The 22,685-nt window shown below is 34.5% G+C and overlaps 1 protein-coding gene across 3 annotated transcripts in view; it reads left to right on the top strand.

The window, feature by feature from the left end:
• Positions 1–22,685, top strand: part of LOC5564562 — a 328,377-nt gene that overhangs the window by 5,344 nt on the left and 300,348 nt on the right. For 2 of the 3 annotated variants that reach the window (XM_021846966.1, XM_021846965.1), the window contains exon 2: positions 16,901–17,420. The exons of the other annotated variant lie outside the window; for it this stretch is intronic. The gene's annotated coding sequence lies outside the window, so the exon portion shown is untranslated. The remainder of the gene's footprint in view (positions 1–16,900; positions 17,421–22,685) is intronic. 3 annotated transcript variants of the gene reach the window in all.

Below are 22,685 nucleotides of genomic sequence, written 5' to 3'. Positions count from 1 at the left end.
GATTCTGGAATTTTACATCATTTTCATAAAAATATACATTCTGTAACACTAAAATCTTTACTAAACACAGTTTGACAATATTTAAGACAAACAACGTTCATTCACTACAGGTTGCATCAATTTTGGTGCACTATTTGTAAGAAACAAAATTGTGTATTTGTGTTCAATTTCACCCTAATGATCAATTTCACCCGAATTTACGGTATCTCAATATTCACCAGAAGCGTCATTGTCTCTCACTTTTTTTGAACTCTTCAGATGTTTCTTCAATTTTAAAAATGTCTGAAAATACTTCTCATGAAAACTGTACTCTTGAAAATCAATCTAGAGAAATTCTGAGATATTTCCCTGTGTTAATTTTGCTCCTCCTATAGCAAGGATCTCATTTTCAAAAGAAAATTAATAAAGAATCAAAAGTATTTCCGTGTAAGTGATTAAGCTTGGTTTTAGGAAAACTGAAATAAATTTTTGTTGAACGTTTAGAAAAATTGTTGGCGATTCGTTCAGAAGATGTGCAATACTTTTCTATTTTTCCTTGCTATTCCATGAAGAGTTCCTTATCAAAAAAGTAAATTATAAACTGTACAATCAATCAGAGAGGTCCCGAGATGAACAAGCTCAGGGCTAAAAATCTCATTAATAAAGGTAGAAAAAAAAATATTCAGGAACTCCTACATAAATTCTTTTGAATATTCCTTCAAGTATCCCTGCGATTTGCTGCAGCACATGCCACATAGTAACGGACATCATTCAAAGATGGGTAAAATCATAGAGCACAAAAAAAGTGCGTAACAAAAATGACATTTTTGCGTGTCTCAAGGATCAAAATAAGTGTCTCTAATAGATTTGGGGTTGCTGAATCTGATGCTATTCTCAGAAATGTTCCAACACGTCACAATTTTTAGCTACAGGTCGCCAAAGTTGCATAAAACACTGGTTTTATTGATGTTTACAAAAAAAAAAAAAAATTTTTTTCAAACTTTTTTGTGATCTTATCCACCAAAAATGCATAATAGCACTTGAACTTTCATTTTAAATATAGTTCGGTTGAAATTTCTCGATTGAATTTAGATTAAACCGATTTTTTCAACTTGATTGTTGTCTCCATATAACATTCTTCGTTTCTCTTATATGGGAAAATACAATTCTTTTTCAAAGCACCAAAAAATAACTTTTCTGCATCGAAAGTGGTATAAACTTTGTTGATAAGTATTGTTATACACATAAAGTTTGAATTCTGTTGCAAATTAAGCATAACAAATTTTGAAACTTGCATGCAAGTTGGCTAAAATAGTAAGTTTTTGCATTTTCAACAGCCAATTTTTCAAAAAATAGGCGTGCTATGATATTTTTGAAAACGGTAATGGATTCAGCACTCCTTAATTGAGTGTATAGCTGTATTTTGGTGCTTGAGACAAAAACGTGTTCCGCAGTTAAACCAATTTTAAAGAAAGAATTGTTTGGCTGGAATTACTTTGTTTTGAAACATGTGGCTATTCATTGATCCCGTAGGACAATTTTGCTACATAGTATCCTTTATTCTTTTATGGAATCCGCTTCGTCCCTAATCTCTTACTCAGACAACCAGAATGTACGTTTAACGAAATCACCTTTTATGTTATGCGATGCTTATATGAGCCAAATTTCACGTATAAGATGATGCAAAAAGGCCTTATACGTACTAAAGTGGAGGCGATATACGCGCATATTTCATATGATAAAAAATACACGGCGTGTATATGGGTAAGGTTTATCACAAAAAAATAGGCATCGCTAAGTCTTTCAGCATTCGAAAATATAGGTTTTTAGCTTTCATTTGACGTGTTCCCCAAAAAAATCCACCGAGGGATCCCGAACATTTTTTTTTTATTTAAAATTTTTGTTCTTTAGAGTACATTATTTTTAAATGTAATCATTGCAAAAGACAGCTTCGTTGGATAAAAGTTTTATTTCCATATAAAAGTTCATAAAATAAATATATATACATATCTATTGAGTTTCATTTTGTAAAAAACAAAACTGTCCTATGTGATTTTGAGGATTTATTGAGCTATAGGACACTTTTTCGATTAGATATGTTGTAAGTTCGACTGTTCACTTATTCATACTGTGGAAGTATATCTAACCGAGCACTGTTTCTTTTCATGGTTAGAATACATTAAATTTATTCTTCTTCTGTCTGGCATTACACCTCTGCTGGGACATAGCCTGCTTCCCAGCTTAGAGTTCGTTGAGTACTTAGATATTGATTGAGAATTTTCTTTGCCAATCAACCGTTAAAGATGAAAAGTAGAATGGATCAACATTACAACGGCCTACGAAAGTAAATAGAATATATTTAAACGCCCTGTTACCCAAGCCTTAGCAAAAAGCTTAAAAAATCCTCATTAAGAATATTATCCAGGCACCCGGAGTAAATGACACTACACAGACTTTTTAATAGTATTGAAGTTATTTTGATGTTTTTAGCTTGGAATTTCAAAATTTAATAAGAATATAGTGGAAGATATTTCCTGTTAAATCAAATCATAAAAATAAATCCAACGTGAAAGTGGTTTTCTGACAAGCAGAACAACAATAATACAATTTTCACAATTACTGCAGTAATTAAAACACGTAAGTAGCTTACAAACAAAAAAGTTTTACCATTTTATACTCCTTTCAGATTGATATCATATTCATATAATATATGTTTTCAACATGAGATATGGTTAATTATGTGATTATTGGCAACGGTAAGTGTTATGAGGAAGAATAAAAAGTTAAATTTCATGTGCCCACTTGCCCCGTAGAGTTGAGCAACTGCAATTTACAGTAGATTTTTATAACTTTATTCTAAGAATCTAAGGGTTTCAATATCTCGAAAGGATACCATTCGTGCGGACATCAGCGAATACAGGGTGCAATTTTTGCAATTTTTTGGGCTATTTCATGAAAGCAACATCAATCAAGTGGCTGCATTTATTGGTCGTAGCAAAATGAGCTCCACACAGCATGTATTTTACATTACCTTTTGCAGCTTTTTGGGGGGTTTTGCGATGATAGCGACTCAAGAGTCTGCCTTGAGCTCTGCCTCTGTTTTTACAGTAGCTCCATAAACTTAAGTCAGGAGGAGTCAAATTAGGATCTCCAAATTCAAATCATGTGTCCCTTTTTTATGTCAGATGTCCATGGAATTTCCGTTGCAGAGACATAATGAACAAACTTCCAAAGATATCGAATTTATCGACTGTTTCGTACTGATTGAAAAAAAAAAAATGACTCAATGATTCTTTTGATCTGGTCCAAACTGTTAGTACTTACTTGGTCATGGAATGGCGTTTCTTGAATCTTGAATAGATTTTCTGTTCCTCAAATGTGGCATTTTTGCTTATTTATGAAGCCAGATTGTGCCTTTTGACCACTATATTTTCTAGGATTTAACAGTTGAGTTAACATAACTGCAAGACTATTTCCAATTCAAAGAGTCATTATTTTGGCATGTTGTTGTTGTATATCATATTAGTTGTGGAATACATGACAATATTAACCCAGCAGCAAGTGATATTGATTTGTAAAAATGGTTCAAAAGAGCTCTATTTCGTATCAATCGTTTGACAGCGTCCATTTATTACGTAACGCTAAAATCGGAAATTTTTGACCACCTCACCCCATCCCCCTCCGTAACCTTTCTTGTATGGAAAAATTGAACGCTATTCTCCCCTCCCCGTAGAGCGTTACGTAGTTTGTGGAATTTTCAGGATGGTTGATTAGATCTCATCGGTCGAGTATATTTTTCTTACACACAATATAAAAAAAAAATAAAACAATCATGATAGGCGAATCAAATTCTCAAATGAGTAACCGAAGAACTCTTATTTGAGAACTTGGCTTTGTCTCAATAGGGGTGTAATTCCAGAAAGAAGGAAAATAAAATTAATCTTTTCTAAATATGAACAGAAACAGTTATACACTAGAATCGAATACACACTTAAATCCGAATGCCGATCTCAGCTGTGCAAATCTCGGTAAAAGGTCGTTTGTTGACATCTTAGTAAAAGTGAGGTTTAGTAACGGCACCCAAAGGTGCTATTTTAAGTAAACTTGATGTAAGGCTGACATATCAGTTAAAATTAATTTGCTTACCGCTCAGCTGTGCGGATCTTGGTAAAAGAATAAAAATTAGTTGAACTCAACTGAGTGTGTCCTCCACTGTACGAGTAAGTGCGTATCCCCAAGATCACATAGGACAGTTATGTCTATTACAATATGTAATCTTATATATCTATGTTATATCAACTTTCATTTGAAATTTGGGCTACCATCGAGCTTGAGAGAAAAAAAACTGTCTTTTACCATCATTATACTTGAAAATATTGTACTTCAAGGAACAAAAATTTAAAATAAAAAAAAAATGTTCGGGATCCCTCGGTGGATTTTTTTGGGGAACCCGTCAAATGAAAACTAAAAACCTATATTTTCGAATGCTGAAAGATTTAGCGATGCCTATTTTTTTGTGATAATATTGTTCTACCAGACACGCCGTGAATAGCATGCAATGTGAGTGTGCAGATTTTGTTGCGTACTAATCTGTATTTGTTAGCGATTTAATTTGTGATAACGAAGTTGATTTGACTGCTACGGATTGATCCAACATATATATGGACTCATGAAAGAGCGTTTTATGCGAAGAAAATTATCGAATATACGACTTTGTACGTTAACTGTTATGCGACTTCTGGTTGTCTGGGTATGTCAGATAGAAACAACCCCAGAGTTAAAACTAAAGTGGCATTTCTGTCGACAAAGTGAACGTCAAACATGAACAAAAGTGTAATGGTTTGTTTTTGAAATCATTTTTAAAACTGAAGGTAATATAAGTTTTAGCAGTTATTTGAGCTGGAAAAATTGCTAGAGTATTTGCAAGAACATCATGTTCTCTTGTAATATTCAATAAAAACACGAACTCTTCAACTAATTTGGATGACCAAATGAATGCAACTATATTATGTTAATGTGTTTTACTAAACCTGTATTAATTTATGCTGAATTGATTTGTAAAACATTATTCATTTAATTATGGCCACAATTGGCGCTATGGCTAAAACAAGTGCTTCTATCCTACGTTTGGGAAAGTTCCTTCTCAAGCGCATAAGTATTCTATGAACATTTCCACAATTATTAACATAGAGCTATTCCTAGCATCGAATCCAGATACCTCCAGCAGGCTTTACTTCATATCCATGGATTTAACAACAAAGCTATTGAAAACAGTAACATTTTTAAAAAAGATATAAAATATTGGAGAATTTGTTCAAATCATGCCCAAACCTCCAAACCAAGCGAACGGTTCTTTTTACAGATTTTGCTTGGAGAGAAATAATTTCTAATTGATCTTCTTCTTCTTCTTACTGACACTATGTCTCCACTGGGACAGATCCTGCTTCTCGGCTTAGTGTTCAATTAAGCACTTTCACACTTATTAACGGAGAGCTTTCTTTGCCTTTCTCGCATTAGTAATCGTTTGGCAGGTACGATGATTTCTTATTCTTAGGAAGTTAAGGAAATTGCAATTACGAAAAGATCCTGGACGGACCGTGAATCGAACCCTGAAACCTCCATCATGACTTTGCTTTGTAGCCGTAGACGTTACCACTTGGCTAAGGAAAGTCCTAAAGTCCGGATTAATCTCTACATACCGTAAATTGCCTCATTTCAGCAAGTTATTGAACATAATCCCCTTTTGTTCGAAAATTAGCAAGCCCGCTGTGCTAATGTAGTTTAATAGAGCAAAAGTAAGCACGCTCCATGGCCCATAATGGTAATTGGTAATGGGAGGGTCAACTTCACATGAGCATTTCGTTCCTCAATTCAATTCATATCAGTTTTGAAACGGACATTGAATAACAGCAGGTAGTACAGCACAATGTAATCAAACTACCAACCATCGCAACAAGGCAAATACTAGACAGCATTTCTAGAAAAAAAAAAAAAAAAAATACACCGTAAAACAAATCATTTTACCACTCCACATAAAGCATTGCGCGCTATCTCTAAACCTAATGGAAAAAGCTGAGTAGTAGCTGCTTGGTGGTTTGCGCAAATTGCCCTGTTTGGTGAAATGGGGTTTGCTTCATCGCATGGTTGGCACTCTGATATCGGCCGGAGCCGTTAAAGTGCAGTTTGTTCAAATAGTTAGCAGCCCAGTAATCACGAATTGTTTTTTTTTCGGTGGCGGTGTTTCATGATTTGTTGTTCACCGTGCCCGGTAATGAACGTATCAACACTACTAACTGATAGCCGCAAAAACCGAAAGTGTCATGTACATAGAGGTACGTGCAGTTTGCAATCGCTGTGGGCCTTCTAGGAGGCGATAAATTGCATGACATTCTATTGTATCGCTTGCTAAAGAGCTTGAAATTAATTCGAGCCCATGAAGGTGGTTGAGCATACGTCTTTTTTTTTAACACAATCATATTGAATTGAAGCTGGACCATGAAATAAACCGAGTGATTCAGGAAATATTTTTGTTTTCCTGCTAAGAAAAGTAGTTCCTGTGTTAGCAAAAAATGTAATAGTAGTCTCCGGAATGCGCGCTTTTTTCCAAGGGTGAAATGGTTATTTTTGATAATTGCATCAAAATGAGCAATCAGTTCGATGTTTTGGATTAATTTTCAGAACATTGAATCGATTCAAGTGAGGAAGCAAAGGGTTTCGCCAGTCGTAATTAATTGTTCCAAATTTGGGGGATTTAAGCACAAATTCTTGAAGTCCCTTAGAAGAATTCGCAAGAAAATCGCAATGATAGAAGACTGACATGAACTTCTTCTCAAGCATTTTGAAGAGAAGAGACACACATATTTTACTTATAACAACTGAGCTGAACGGGGCCTTCCTTAGCCGTGTAGTTAGAGTCCGCGACTACAAAGCAAAGCTATGCTGAAGGTGTCTGGGTTCGATTACCGGTTGGTCCAGGATCTTCTCTTAATGGAAATTTCCTTGGCTTCCCTGGGCATAGAGTATCATCGTACCTGCCACACGATATACAAATGCGAATATTGCAACATTGACAAAGAAAGCTCTCAATTAATAACTGTGAAAGTGATCATTAGAACACTAAGCTGAAAAGCAGGCTCTGTCCCAGAGAGGACGTAATGCCAAAAAGAAGAAGAACTGAGCTGAACATTTGTTCAACTCTCTCTTAAAGGACCTCTCAAGTGACAATAAGTCGTTTAATGAGATCAAAAATCAAATGAATAATGTGCTTGGATTTTTCCTAGTCCAAGTAATCATGATGAAAAAGATAACCTACTCTGGAATTAGTCTAAAGGGGTTTTCCCTTTTTAGTTTATTTTAGCAAAAGTGATCTTAATAATATTCAACCATAGAAAAAGCGGAACTTTTGTCCAATGTCCGTGTGACATGGAAACGTTTACATGAGCTTGGAGAATATTTTCAGTCTCCACAAGTAATTTCACTTCACCCTCTTCATCAACGGGATATTCCCGAAATACACCTACTTCTCGTAGCATAACTTCCTCTGATTGTAATTTCTCAACTGGACAATTGAATCAAATTATTGATTCAATGTTCAATTTACAACTATGGCCGAAACTTTATAAGTCGGTATTAAATTTACGAATAACATTGTAATTGGATAACGTTTCTCATATGGATCCAAATAAATTTTTGAATATTTTGCTGCTAATTCAATGCTGATTTTGATGCTAATTGGTTCTTTGAATGGTAAACAGAACTAGCTGAAACTTTTTTAAAACTATATCTGAGCTCAAAAGTGATCAAAACTTTTCTTATTTAGCATTTTGAACGCAAAACTCTCAACTCGTTGGCTCTATTGGGATGTCATTGCTTCAGAAGCAACTGGTTATTAAAGAACCCAAGACATCTTGAAAAAAAAAAACTATAATAAGAATTTTCAATGAGCGATTGTTTTCCGCGCTGTTCACGTGGAGCGACACGCAAGGACGCTCGGGAAAAGTGCAGGTGTTGGTAGCATTACACAACGATGATGATAACCTAGGTAACACCCTGCACAATAAGGGGAGGTTCAGTCGATACTAAGTTTCCCCCATTTAGTACGCCTCATCAAGGCATATCATTATTATGTGTTGTGGGTAAGGGTGTTTCTTCTTACCATGGAGACCGAAGAGGCTCAACGAATCGGCGTCGAAGCATTGTTGTTCTCAATGGTACCAATTAGGGACAGTTATGATCCTATTTGGTCGGATTGTATTTAAGATTGTTGAATTGTTGGATTCCACGAAGGTGGTTGCCTTTGATGAAGGGGTCAGGTGCAGCTATAAATATCTTTTATGAATACATCCAAAGAATAAATAACAGACATCAATTGAATAAAGCTAACAATTTTCCTCTAAACTGTGTGACATTATTCAAACACGTCTATCAAGGTATTATATGTTGAATCTCTAAGCTTGTAGTACGTGGGGTCAATGGATTACCAACTTCGCTCTTGCCCACAGTAGATCAGCAGAAGTTTTCTCGTTTCATTTTGTATGGGGAAAGGCATCTAACTTCAAATTACTCGTAAATGGAAGCATTAATCGAAAAAATATTTTGTAGGCGTGATAGCCATCACCATCACGCACAACCGGTACCAAATATTTTTTTCGAAAATAGTTCCCAACTTTGAGACATAATTCGTTAGACGCATTTCGCCATACAAATATTTTTCGCGTTACCTTTTAGCGATTTTTCGTGCATAGACACTAACGCAAATGCGTTACTAGGGGGGGGGCATGCGTGTAACCTATTATTTGACTGTTTTTTTTACTAAGGATGAACGTTTATTTGACACACCACCATCTGATGTTTGCTTTAATTTCATCATTGTAGTGTGTACTCTAGTGTAGTATTGTAACACTTTAATATCCAGATTACAACGAAACTCTTAGGATTTCGACTATTTTTGTTTTTTTTTTATTTTGGAAATCAAGCTAAACAAAAAATAGTAGTGTTTGGTCATTTTATCGCGTCACTTATTTCCACAGGAGTGAACGATGAAGTTAGTATAACAGTTGTTCACCGTGCAATGAGGTGATCGAAAAATATCGCCAATCATGTTATTCGTCAATATTATCATTCGCATCACCAATCATAGGTTACTCCCAGGTCTTTACTTTATCCAATTAATCCAATATCCTTTCCATGATCACTGTGGAGATGCAGAGGAATCCTCGGTATAACTCAGCTGCGTTCTCAGTTCTCCTTTATTGTACAAAGCGGTCGTCCAAGTGCTTCATATTGGGGAGGATGGAAGGATCTGACGAATGACCACGGTCCATTTAAATGATATTTTATAATGTACAAAAGACCTGAAAATTTGAAAAAAATACCACGTGGTTTATGGATTACCCATTTTTTTCTCATTTATCTTTTCACTGATTCATTAGCCAATCGATAGCTAGGATGCCAGTACTTGTTTCAAAAATAGAAATAATTATTCTCTGAAACAGCATGCATAAATATTCAATTTATCTTCGAAAAAAACTATCAAAGATGCCCCGTTTTACGGTACAAGGTACTCCAATCTACTTTTAAGATTCTGGATGTGTTAGCAAATTTTCAAATGCGTTCTCCAATATAACTTTGCTAAACCTACAACATGCGGAAGACCATTTTTTTGTGACACAGCGGAAGGGACACGGAAAACTAAATATACCCAAAATTTGTGTTTAAACCAAGGAGTGTGACAAAATCTTAAAAACCATAACAAATGTTATTCATGGACTTAAACAAATGAAAATCATTTAAAAATTTAGTAAACAAGTGTTTCTGCCCTAAACTTAAGCCTTTGGTTCTAGAACTGAGACAGGGCTTTTGGACCCTATTGATTTTAATTTAAATTGTAACTGCCGCATACCTAATTTGACAACCAAAGTTAAAAATATGACTGAAAACTAGATCAGGTAGTCTATACAACCAACACGATTTTCGAGGAAAAATTGTTTCTTCTCAGTTTGAATATTTTCCATACATGATCTGGATTAAAGTTTTCGTTTGACGTATACGTACTGCAACGTACAGTGCATCCCATATACAGCAGGACCAATAAAAAATTGCGAAAATTGTTTGAACGTGAATATACCATCCACAAGCGTTATTTTCATTGTTTTGCTAGTGAATGTAATTTCTGATTATTGTAGTATATGCTGGCATAACTTCGCTATCCAGGACATTTTTTGTCATATTTTTCTTACTGTCCTAAATAATGTAATAAAACAAATAAGTTCAAAGGTTTTGTCCGCCCAAAGCTAAAATTAACGTCTGATTGTCGTATACTTTGGTGATAAACTTTTCATCTGCAAAAATCACACTTTTTTGTTGAAAATTTTTGTTTATTTGGTATCAGAGGATGGAGGAGTTCTTAGAGAACGTGTTTTTCATGATCACAGTGAAATATTTTGCCAGGGTCATAGTTTTGAGGGCATTTGTGTCTTATAGGTTTGATATGCCTTTATTTTTTTATTGGAGTTGAATAAAAATAAATACGGAGGCACATTACAGATTTTTGAGGATGAAATTCGTTCCTTCGGTTAGAGGCAACTTTATCAATACTAGCTCTAGGAGCTGCTTATCACACTTATATGAAGGTTCAATCGAAGCTCTCCAAAATGAGCCGTTTTTTCGAAAATATTTTTAAGTCTACCGAAAATATTTTTGAGTCAAGACCCAGGTATGAATTAATTCTATCATTTGATATGGGCGTATGCTGGAGACAAGGCCTGGGAAGAATCTCACGCCATCGTTGGTGTTTTAGAAGCTTTCATCACACAGATATTGAACTCGACGTCCGTATGATAAAATTTGGAGGTATGCTTCCAATTCCTCTCTGGTAATATGAAAGTAACATATAAAAATCATGTCCAAAACAAAAAACTGAGTCTAAATAGATTAAACAATACAAGTAATGAATAATATTTATGTTTCATTCACATTTTCTATGTAAAACTACCATAAAACATGATATGACGATTTTCGCATTTTTTTATGGGCCATACTGTATATTTTAGAAATATTTTTTCTAAGGCTGCTTGGCTCAGGTGTCCGGATTTAAAGACAAGAAATGCTTCCTAATTTTTACTATTTCTATAGCAAAATCTAAAATTTCTTCGAAAAATTTATCATGTTTACTAAGATTAAACATTAAACTGTCCGTTAAGTAAAAAGACTTTGCTTAATTCCGTAAGAAATATATTCAAAATGGACTGCAAACATTTGTTCCGTCTTAAGTGTCCGGGTATTGATGCATCACGGTATTCCATCTATAGAAGGAGATCCCCTAGTACCGGACACCTAAGCGTCTTCAATCGTTATTCAAAAACTATTGATTTTATGCGGTCTCGGTGTCCATTTATGATAAATATTATCATTTTTGTAACGTACAAAAATTAATTTGAAAATATTAATATAAATTTTGACATTTTATTTTGATGATGTATTTTAGTACCAAATCGACCTTTCATAAAAGGTGGCTCCCGAAACCGAACACGATCTGTAAATGCCTCGAATTCTGAAAATTTGTACATCATTGAATGTTTTTACTCCAGGCATAGTATGTTATAGTCAATTCAATGCATTGGCAACCTTCATAAAAGTAATTTGAGCTTTACTAAGTCTGCAAGCTGGTCTTCAAAAATCCTCTTTCATATATGATGCAAAGCAACACATTTTACGTGTTATTATGAATTTTCTTTCTTCTTATTTCTATTACATCTTTGATATCATGATCGATGAAATCCATGAAAAATTAATGTATTTTGAGACACTGGTGCGAAAGCCACAAACATATCATGTAACAAATCAGGCTGTCTGAAACTGGGGGACAAGAGGTGCTAAACCAAAATTGTTGCTTGACCATATTTAGTTTAAATATGGTACAACATACATTCATACTTTCAAATAATGGTTATATTCGATCATGCTATATATATATTCGATGTGATCCAAATTATTTTGCCATATTTAAAATAATTACTAATTAGGCTCAACCTTTACTTTTTTAAAAAGGCATGCATATTTCAAGGATGTGTTATTCTAAGCAAACATTACTCCCCTTAAGTTAATAGCTTCCTTTTCTTCTAATACACCATTTTAATTGGATCGGGGCCTTCCTTAGCCGAGCGGTTAGAGTCCGCGGCTACGAAGCAAAGCCATGCTGAAGGTGTCTGGGTTCAATTCCCGGTCGGTCCAGAATCTTTTCGTAATGGACATTTTCTTGACTTCCCTGGGCATAGAGTATCATCATACCTGCCGCACGATATACCAATGCGAAAATGGCAACTTTGGCAAAGAACCTAACCTGAGAAGCAGGCTTCGTCCATGTCAGGACGTTATGCCATAAAAAAGAAGAAGAAGAATTGGATGATTATTTATCAATTTTTCGACATTGTCTGGCATTGAGTGCTGTCTGGTACTGAGGGATCTCCTCCTATAAAAAAATGTGTGTCACGAAATGGCTTGAGAACGGGTGAGTGGATTTACATGATTCTTTCATAATTACATTCGTCCAGAGTTCCGATGTGTTTGTGTGAAAAAAGTTTAGGAAAGCCTCCGGAATAATAGAGAAAACGAGATAAAACTTATCAGTCATTTTCTAGCGAAGACTTCATCGTTTCTTTCAACAGCCCGCTTGGTGGCAAGGCGAAGTGATAATTTCAAACGCCTACAACCTGAATGAGGTATGAAAGAGTCCTGCATAAGAGGTAAAAAACTTCAAATAATATCTCAGCATATCCTGCAAAAACCAAACTGGTGATTAAAGTTTGTCAACGTTAAAATCATAACATACAAAAAGATTCGCCAAAAAATTCGTCTGCTAACCAATTGCCTTCAAATTTTCACAGTATAAAAAAAAACATCTTAGCTAGGTTTTGCCATGTTCACTGTATTAAGATTAAAATTCAATTCCAAAAGTTATATTTTTTCCTTCAAGACCCCTCATGAAGTTGTGTACAATTATAACCGACATGGTTCCTTCAACTCATAACCTGTTTTGACTATTTTGGGATGTTTGCTTAATAATAGTCCAATATGTTTCGATAGGTTCTATTCCTGAGCTGTTTGGAGGATTAAATCCTTTGGTTCGAAATTGACATTATTTTTCTCATATTATTCCTACACACGTTTTGATGATGCCAATACAGGCCAAAACATTAGTGGACTCTTTTGAAACCTTAACAACGGATTTTACGTGCAATTCGTCATTCATGGTTAAAGTTTTTTGCTTTTGTTGGTACTCTGGGACATCGAATCTGTAAGATATCAGCTGAATTTCCATTCTTCACGGGTTTCAAATTAATTTTGCAACAGGATATTTTTGTTCCACCCTGGCTACTTCTAGAGAAATTATTCATATAATCATCATGGCTTAGAATCACTTCGAGATACCTACCGTATCATCAGAACGTATTTATTTTGACAAGAAATCAAAATTCTGAAAATCGACCAAAAGTTGTTCTCAGAAAAACTTTTTTATTAAAAATTTCTCCATCATGAAACTTTGTTCCCAACATCTGTTTACTATCAAGATTCTATGGTGAAAATTTAAAAAATATTAAAAGTGGGGTTTTTGTGTAATTTAAAATTTAAGTTTTATTTTTGATTTTTTAATGAAAATGAGTAAAATATTTTTTCAGTGTATATTTTTTTCTTATAGTACAAACGGTTCACTACAACTTCTTAATAGAACATTTTTCTCTAAAATCAACAGTTTCGGAGTTAGTATTTTTCAAATAAGTTGCATGCAAAAGTTCATAGGCCATTTTCAAAAGTTACGCATGAGTCAAAATGATAATTTTTTCTATGGAAAACACTTATTCTACCATACCAAAAACTTGTGCAAAGTTTAATCCAATTCGAAGACTATCGAGCACGATTTTTATTTTTTTCGACTCATTCTGGATGGAATTCGTTCAAAGTGAACCCTGTGACCCAACGATCCTTCCCATTAACCTTTGTGGAGATGCAGAGGCAAACATGGTCATCAAGTAGCAGAGGTTACACACAAACATTCCTTCCCCAATCCGAACTTCTAGTTGATTCTTTGTGCATCTTTACTGACTTCGGTCAATCACGGAATAGCAATCATTGATATGTGTAGTCAGTCTAAGCTAAGCTAAGTTAAACTAAATAGCAGTCCTCAATAACATTCGTATGTCTCAATGAGTTATTTTACATTGTTTTAACATATTTTTCAATATTATATTAATACTTAATTTAGGTATTGATTACTGAGTATCTTTGATAACGTGGGTTAATTTCATAGTGCAATACTCACAACCAGTTAAATGCAACGAATGCAAAAGTAATGTTTCTTCGTGTCAGAGTTATATTTGTCAATTAATGAGATTTTATAAATTTGGAAACGCTCACTAAATCTGTTGTAGGATCGGATGAAGTACGATATCTCTTTAGAAATAGAATTTTAAACAAATTCTTATACTTTTAATGGTGTTTGTCATGTTGGTTTCAACTTAATATACTTTTGTAGGCCGGTTTTTTTTTCTTAAAATTCTGTAATTTAGTGTATAAACTCTGATCTTTGTGCTTTATCAAAATTCTCCAATCCAATTCCAACTGCAATTATGTAAAATAGTGCTTTGGTTGTGGATTTTCATGTGTTCATGTGTTCACAACCCGTCGTACGGTACTACTGAATGCTATTTTGGTATATTACTGACAAGATTCATAAAGGAGACCCTTGGAGGATTTATGATCACTTCATAAGATTCCATTCAAACTCGCTAGGAACTTTCCGCTGGTATCGCCATAAATCAGATCCCCAGTCAAATCATGCCAATCTATAATTTTATTGTGCATCTAAGCAGTGTTGGAAGAAAATGTGTTATTTAGCATATTTGGTTTTGCTCAAAAATTTGCCTAAATTTCAAACAATAGTGATGTAACCATGTTTGAAATATTTAAATCTGTATTTTCCTTTGAACTATCTGTATTTTTGTATCCTGGAGCAACATATCTATATTTAAACCTGTTTCCCTAAAAACTTGAAGCAGAAATGAGAACTACACAAAAGAACACCAATAATTTGTAGCTACAATATTTTTTTTATTATACAGGTTTTTAGCTACAATATGAAATTAACATTAGATTCAGGTTTTTAAAAATATATATATATATATTTGTTTTTTTCCTAAAACTCTGTATAAATCTGTATATTTTATGCAGAATTCTGTGTACAGAATCTGTTTTAGCTCAAAAAAAACTGTAATCAGTATATACAGATTCTTAGTCAAAATCTGTAAAATACAGATAATCGTATATCTATACGTATAAAATGGGGCGTTCCTTAGCCAAGTGAATAGAGTCTGCGGCTACAAAGCAAAGCTGTGCTGAAGGGGTCTGGGTTCCATTCCCGTTCGATCCAGAATCTTTTCATAACGGAAATCTCCTTGACTTCCCTGGGCATAGAGTTCCATCGTACCTGACACACGATATACGAATGCGAAAATGGCAATTTTGGCAAAGAAAGCTCTCAGTCAATATCTGTGGAAGTACTCATTGAACACTAAGCTGAGAAGCAGGCTCTGTCTCAGTGGGACGTAATACCAAGAAGAAGAAGTCGATGTTAAATATACAAATAATTGTGGAATTTACGGCTAAACAGTCTTGGAATGATTAAAACGAGTTTTATTTCAACCCATTGTTTCGACACGGGGATTGTGTCTTCCTCAGGGGAGCTGTAATTTGTTCAATTGTTAATAGTGTTTTACAAATTTGTGTTATTTGACTTACATTAGTTTGTCGTTTAATGTCTAGTGTTTGGTCTAACTTTAACTGTCCTATGTTTAAATCGTCGTTGGTACATGCTGTGAGATGGATATTGTTCGTTATTACTTGTCCAAAAATTATAAAATAGTAATACTAGTAATACCAACGACGATTTAAACATAGGACAGTTAAAGTTAGACCAAACACTAGACATTAAACGACAAATTAATGTAAGTCAAATAACACAAATTTGTAAAACACTATTAACAATTGAACAAATTACAGCTCCCTGAGGAAGACACAATTCCCGTGTCGAAACGTTGGGTTGAAATAAAACTCGTTTTAATCATTCCAAGACTGCTTAGCCGTAAATTCCACAATTAAAATATACAGTCGATTGTTCCACAAAATTAAACAATTAATTAGTTTACTGAAAAGCTAACCATATTACCAAGCCAATATTTAATTACAAGATGTTATTGTTTAGCTTAAAACAAGATGTCATCAAAATTTAATAATTGCAAACACGGAATGTGACATATGAGTTTGATTGAATCGGCAACTACAAAGTAGGGCAACTGTTCCAATAGTTTCTCATTAATTTGGATGTAGAATGTTTTAGATCGTCACCTGTATCATTACTGTTAACCTGTATTCGAGAATGGAAATTCAAAATTGTTGATTTAATTAGACTGATACGCCAACCAATATTTGTTCCCATTTCAACAACCACTTTTATTCTACAGTAACATCCAAAGCCTCCCACACCCCCTGCGGTGCCTGAAATGGACACAGATGTTTTGCCAGTCGTCCCCCATATTTACTCCCATTCACACCTGGCTCGGATTGCCTCCAGGGCCAAAAAGTAGCAACAGCTCGCCTCGTGAGCGCTCAGAGCACGCACAATAATCCAAACACACACCGGCGATGATGCTGGATGATGATGATGATGACGGTGATGACGCGAAGAGTAAAAGTAACCCACTTTTGGTCCGTCAATTTATGTACACTTTTTCTCCCTCCGGAGGCAGCGAGTTCGCGCGCGCTTGGGTGATGATGGGGTGGAGGGCCCTCGAATGCACTAACTCTAACACGTTTGTCTGCACTCTTTTGCTCACTCAAATCCCTCTTCTTTTCTCTGTTTACGTTCCAGGTTTCGTTCCGGCCTCCAGGGCAGATAAACAAGTTACTGCAGCACTAATCCCCTTGAAAAGTGGCTGCTTGGCTTTGGCACCCGGTCGAATGAAAGAAATGGTTAGAAATTTTGTGATAAAGCGTGAGCCGAAAGTGTAGTGAACAGTAGTGCGTTTTACGCCAAAAAATTAACAATCATTAGCGTACAAAGCAGATAGTTAGGTGTATATAACGAGTCGGTTGAGAGAGTTAATAGATGCACAAACGAGCTTAAATAGGAAAGTTCCGGCGAGGTACAAAGTGAAGAAAATTAACCGTAAACTTGCGTAGCGCCATCCAGGTTAGTCGTCGTCCCAGAAGACGACGATTCCTGTTCCAAAGCGGAAAGACGATAGACCCCTCGATCGATCGCTTTCGTTGTCAACGCACATTGGATATTCATTCGTAAGAGTAAGGTGCCAACAGCAGGGAGGAAGAAAGACATTGACATTAGCCCCGGATGCCGCCAGTACCGTCAAACCGCAAACCCTCAGCTAACTGTAAGTACACAAAGTACCGAAAATTGAGTGCCGGGGGCTGGGACCGGGGTCGCAGTGCACAATGGGTTCATTTGTTCCATCGAACTGGTCATAAACCATATTATACAATAGCTTATGAAAAAAGGATATGTCGTTACCTTTACTTAGAAATATTTAATCCTGTTTGATCAAAGTTTCTTGTAAAAAACATATTGTTTTCGCTATTAAAAGCCTTCGAGAGACGTTTCGAAACAGTTTGTGTTAGTTTTATCGAATTATTTGTCAAAACCTGTTCAGTTATGGTTTGTTTGTTATTCACAACACTTTACACTAAAAGGTGGCATTCGTATCGGCGTCGGGTTTAATTATACAATTCAAGTATTTCAACCCACGCTACAATTGCTGGTATAACCTAGTATCATGCAATAATTTCTATTTTCTTACAGTTAATAACGTGCATATAGCAGTTATTACCGAAACGTATTTAAAACCTGGATCTAAACTCAAAAGAGATCCTAACTTTTTTGTTTATCGTAATGATCGACTTAATGGGGCATGTGGGGGAGTTGCAATCATCATTCATAGACGTATAAAACATCAACTGTTGTCGTCATTTGAAACTAAAGTCTTTGAAACTTTAGGTGTTTCAGTTGAAACACAGCTTGGTAAATATACTTTCATAGCTGCCTATTTGCCTTTTCAATGCTCTGGACAGCAAGTTAATTTGCTCCAAACTGACTTGCGAAAATTGAATATTAATGCCAAACATCGGTCATGGAATAATTCTCAAAGTAATTTCAACGGCAGAATTTTATTTGATGAGTGCTCTTCAGGACATTTCTCAATTCAATACCCTGATAGCCCTACATGTTTTTCCTCCTCCAGAAATCAAAACCAATGGATAATTTTCCAGAAACCCCTTTAATGGTTTAATGTTTTTTTTTAAGTGAAATAAGACTGTCATAAAACAGCATACCATGAAAGGTTTTAACTAATAATTCAACGCTTTCCAGTGATTTGGTCGAATGCCAAAGCGTCGTTTGGCTGAATGCCCTTTGACCGAATTGCGAACTTATTATTCAGTTTGCTACAACGCTGATGAATAGAATTTATAAATCCCTGATCGGACATCATGTTTGTCAGTATATAAAGTACCAAGAGAAAGATAAAATCAACTGATTGATTTAGGACGAAGCTGCGAATTCCGTGCATTGTGTCAAAACTTTTGACTGAAAGCTGTTTTTTTAGAATACCAACCGTATAATAAAGCTGATTTTTGATGATTTTGTCAATTTTTTTTTTAACATATTGCCCAAACGCTATGATGGCGGAGCAGTAACGGAAGAAGCGGAACCGGTTCAGCCAGAACGGACCACACCGTGTTGACTGAGGTATCATCGAATGGAAGTGAACCAACGCTAAGTCGACAAGCAAGTAATGATTCATGCTGGCGAACCGGTTTCGCTTTCCGTTGCCGTTCCGCTATTATTGCGTTTAGGTATTCAAGTTCGAGTTTTCCTGATGTTATTACTATTGAACAAAATTCACTCTTATTTTAATTGGTAATTTTACTTTTTTTTAGTCATTTGCAGCTCATTGTACTAATACTGGTATAACGATTATTTGTTTTACGTTTGCGTATATTTTTATAATAACGAGCCGGAACCAATTCCACCAAACTATCACAAATAGCTCTCTAAGACCCTAAATGGATAAAACAATCTGTTTTTGACAAAAAAAAAATAATGTTCGAAATTTGAAATATTACACAATTTATTACATATTACATGTGCTAAAATAAAGGTGCAAGTGGTATAATCGATTCTCTTCAATGAAAGAGGTGATAAAATACAGGTTTGTAGGAAGTTTTTCACTTCAGGACACTTGGCTGCGATGCAATCTTGCTTCCCGAAGAGAATAAATGCCAAAACACTGGCATTTTGTCACCTTTTTTCACTGAAGATAAAGTCGAAGAAGAGAAATCGACCATGTTACGTACGTCCATATTCCAGTTAACGCTTGTAATGGGTACTAAATTTTGACACTCCGTTTAAGCATATAAGGTAACGTGGGGGAAGTGTAGCAGTGGGGTAAGTGGATCATTTGTCCGTAATAAGAATAAATACTTTAATATTTCAAATGTTTTCACACCTTTGCTTAATTTAAGGTTATATTCTCACGTACACACTGATACAACTGCAAAACTGAAACTACACGTGCACTAACACAAGCAAACTTGCTGACTGCAAAAATCAATTCATTTTAAAGTTGTTTTCAGTCGATAAAAAATCCATTGTATCTCTGCCTAAAATCGAAAATTAATAGTTTTTTCAACACATGATGAAGATTTCAGTTCTAATTGTATGAATCACAATGCAAAAATGTAATTTTTGTAAATAAATACAGATATATTGGTCATGGTACACTTACCCGCACTTTTTAGCGGGATGGGGTAAGTGGATCAACAATTGTTATCGAATATTGGCAGACTACTTACGCGGATTTGAATAAGCTTTAGTGTCATCCAGTGTTGTTTTCCTTTTACATTTTTCATTCCTCGCCTGAATTTGCCAAATTGACTTGAGAAAATTTCAATAATTCCACCTAAAAGTATTGTACAGTCTTTCTAGTACAAAAAAAAAAAATGAAAATTAAATTTCTAACAAAATTTTTCGTGGGTTTCTTAGGCTGAAATGCAAAAGAGCAAAATATACAAATTCTCGAGCTAAAAGCATATTATCGTACGTTTTTTTGACCATATCGATTGTTCTAGACAGATGATATAAATATTTCCATAAATAGAATAAAAAGATTTCAGTATGTTGAACAAAAGTGGATGTAATTAATATTTTTAAACTACGAGTGTCTTTCGAAAACATCGTTTAAATAATCCTCAATTCTTTTGTATAACTCAGGTGTATAAAATGAATGAATGTTCTCCAAAATATTCTAGTTACATCGCTTGTTTTTGTTCGAATAAGTGTAAACTAATGTACAAATAAACCCCATAATATTTTGATAAAATATTTTTTTTTTTTAATTTTAAAGCTATCAAAATATATAACATAGCACTTATAACAAAAATGACAGTAATATCATTCTTACTATACATGATTACATCACATTTGTTTTGAGAATAGAGTTTTTTTATAGGTGATCCACTTACCCCACCATGGTGGAGCAAGTTGATCATTTGACGCAAATTTTCAAGTACCTCATGCTCAATACATAACAATCAGAAAAATCAAAATAATTGACGATTTGATGTATAATAGTCCTTCATTTGTCATCCACAGAAAAAAGTTTGAATTACATTATTAACGTTAGCTGTACATAAAAATGAAGTTGACTATTGATTTTTCTGTATCCACTTACCCCACGGTACCTTACATGTTTCGGATCTGTGAAATTTTAATAAAAAAACGGTGTCTGATAACTATAATAAACGTTCATCTTAACGAATGAATTCTCCATTTTGATATAAATTTTTTGACAATTTGACAAGAAAGTGAGTGAGTCATTTTTTAGACAAGGCAATGTTATGCTAAATGTACTATGGGATGATTTTTGTTTTACATGTTTATTAAAGAACTGGTGTAGCAAAACTAATTTTTCAATATTTGGTTGTTCGTGTGTTCTTATTAACCCGTATCCGCCCAGCAAATTTAAAAAAGTTCAAATTGCTGCAAATATGACAATTTAACTAGAATTAACTTTGTTTTATTTCGAATGGAATGGTCTTGTTTTTCGATCATCATTGAATTCATATGGCCTTTAAAGACAAGTCGAGTTGGAGTCAGCCTAATACTAATAAATTGGGTAAAAGTTGATTTGAAAGGAAGTTGGAGTCATTTTTACCCGATTTGGCCCAGTAACCCACCGGAATAACTCCGAACAGGTGGACATTTCTAAAAATTCTAATCATCATCGAGAAACTAGACATAAATATGATTTGAAATTTGTTTCTATTTGCTGAGCGGATACGGGTTAAAAATTAAGATACAGAAATTGAAGAAGTTGCAATAACAATTTCATTATTCTCAAGTTTCATTTCTGATAGTTGCAAACAAATGGATATCTGCTTTTTTTATGTACATTTTGATCATACCCTATTGAAAAAACAGATTTTATTTACTTTATCAGTGCTTGCTGTAAATTCATTTTCCAATATATTTTCATATATATTCGTTTCATATGTTCATTTTACTACTTATATACAGTAATGACCTGATTTTGTCAGCCCCATGCTGCATTTAGGGTTGACAAAATCGGGAAAGAGCTAAAATCTGGAAAACAAATTTTGACTGATTTCGAGTTTTATTGTATCTTAAAGACTCAGTTTTATGATTTTGTAAATATAAACTATTTTTTACTTCCATTTTCGATGTACCGTAATCCAAGGTAACATTAATCAGTTTATTAAACAATTATTAAAAATTTCAAATTTCAAAATTTCGGTCTTTAGATGATTGTATAGACGTGGCCAAGGTCATAATTGATTTTATGCACCAAATATTGCTAGTATAGACGTGTTTAGTCTGATTAAAACATATATATAAATTATAGGGTGACAAAATCGGACAAAAATTATGCTAAATGTGTTGGTAGACAAAATTGGGTCATGGGTGCTAAAATGGTGGGATGGGGGGTGGGGTTGGGGTCGTTGATAATACATGATGGATTTTCATATAAAAGTGAAATTTTTCAACAGTTGTTAAATACCTCCAGCAGTCCTCAATTGCTATCGAATACCAAAATTAGGTTCCGTCGTTGGGGGTGACAATGGGTCAAAAAGGCATATGTACGATTTGTTTATTGAATAACTATCGCAATTTAGCTCCAATAAACTTCAAATTTGATGTGTATGTACTTTGATGGTACATTAACAACTGTTCAAAAAATTATTGAAAAATATTTATTCACAGCGGCACTACAAGTGAATGAAAAATGACCCAATCTCACCCCATAGAGGGGGTGACATTGGGTCACTATTATTGAAATAACTTATTTTTGAGAATAGGATTGCAAAACCATTCGCAGTTGAAAAATATTGATGAAATACGATACAAACAAGACGAAAAGATATCTAAGATGTTTCACAAGTATGATAAACCAACTTAAAAGAACCATTATACCAAAAATTTGAAGAGCTTTGAGAAAATATATGAGACCCAACATTTATCGTCAAGTTTACATAAATTTTCTTGTTTGTTTCCTTCAAATTATCTTCAAAGTCTCATCCCCATTGCCATAAAGCCTATTCAGTTTTCTCAGAGGTGTACTGAA

Source organism: Aedes aegypti, chromosome 2 (assembly GCF_002204515.2).
Source record: "Aedes aegypti strain LVP_AGWG chromosome 2, AaegL5.0 Primary Assembly, whole genome shotgun sequence".
NCBI classification, from domain to species: domain Eukaryota; kingdom Metazoa; phylum Arthropoda; class Insecta; order Diptera; family Culicidae; genus Aedes; species Aedes aegypti.
The sequence above is the reverse complement of the archived record's forward strand: the minus strand, read 5'-3'. Positions and strand labels throughout refer to the sequence as shown.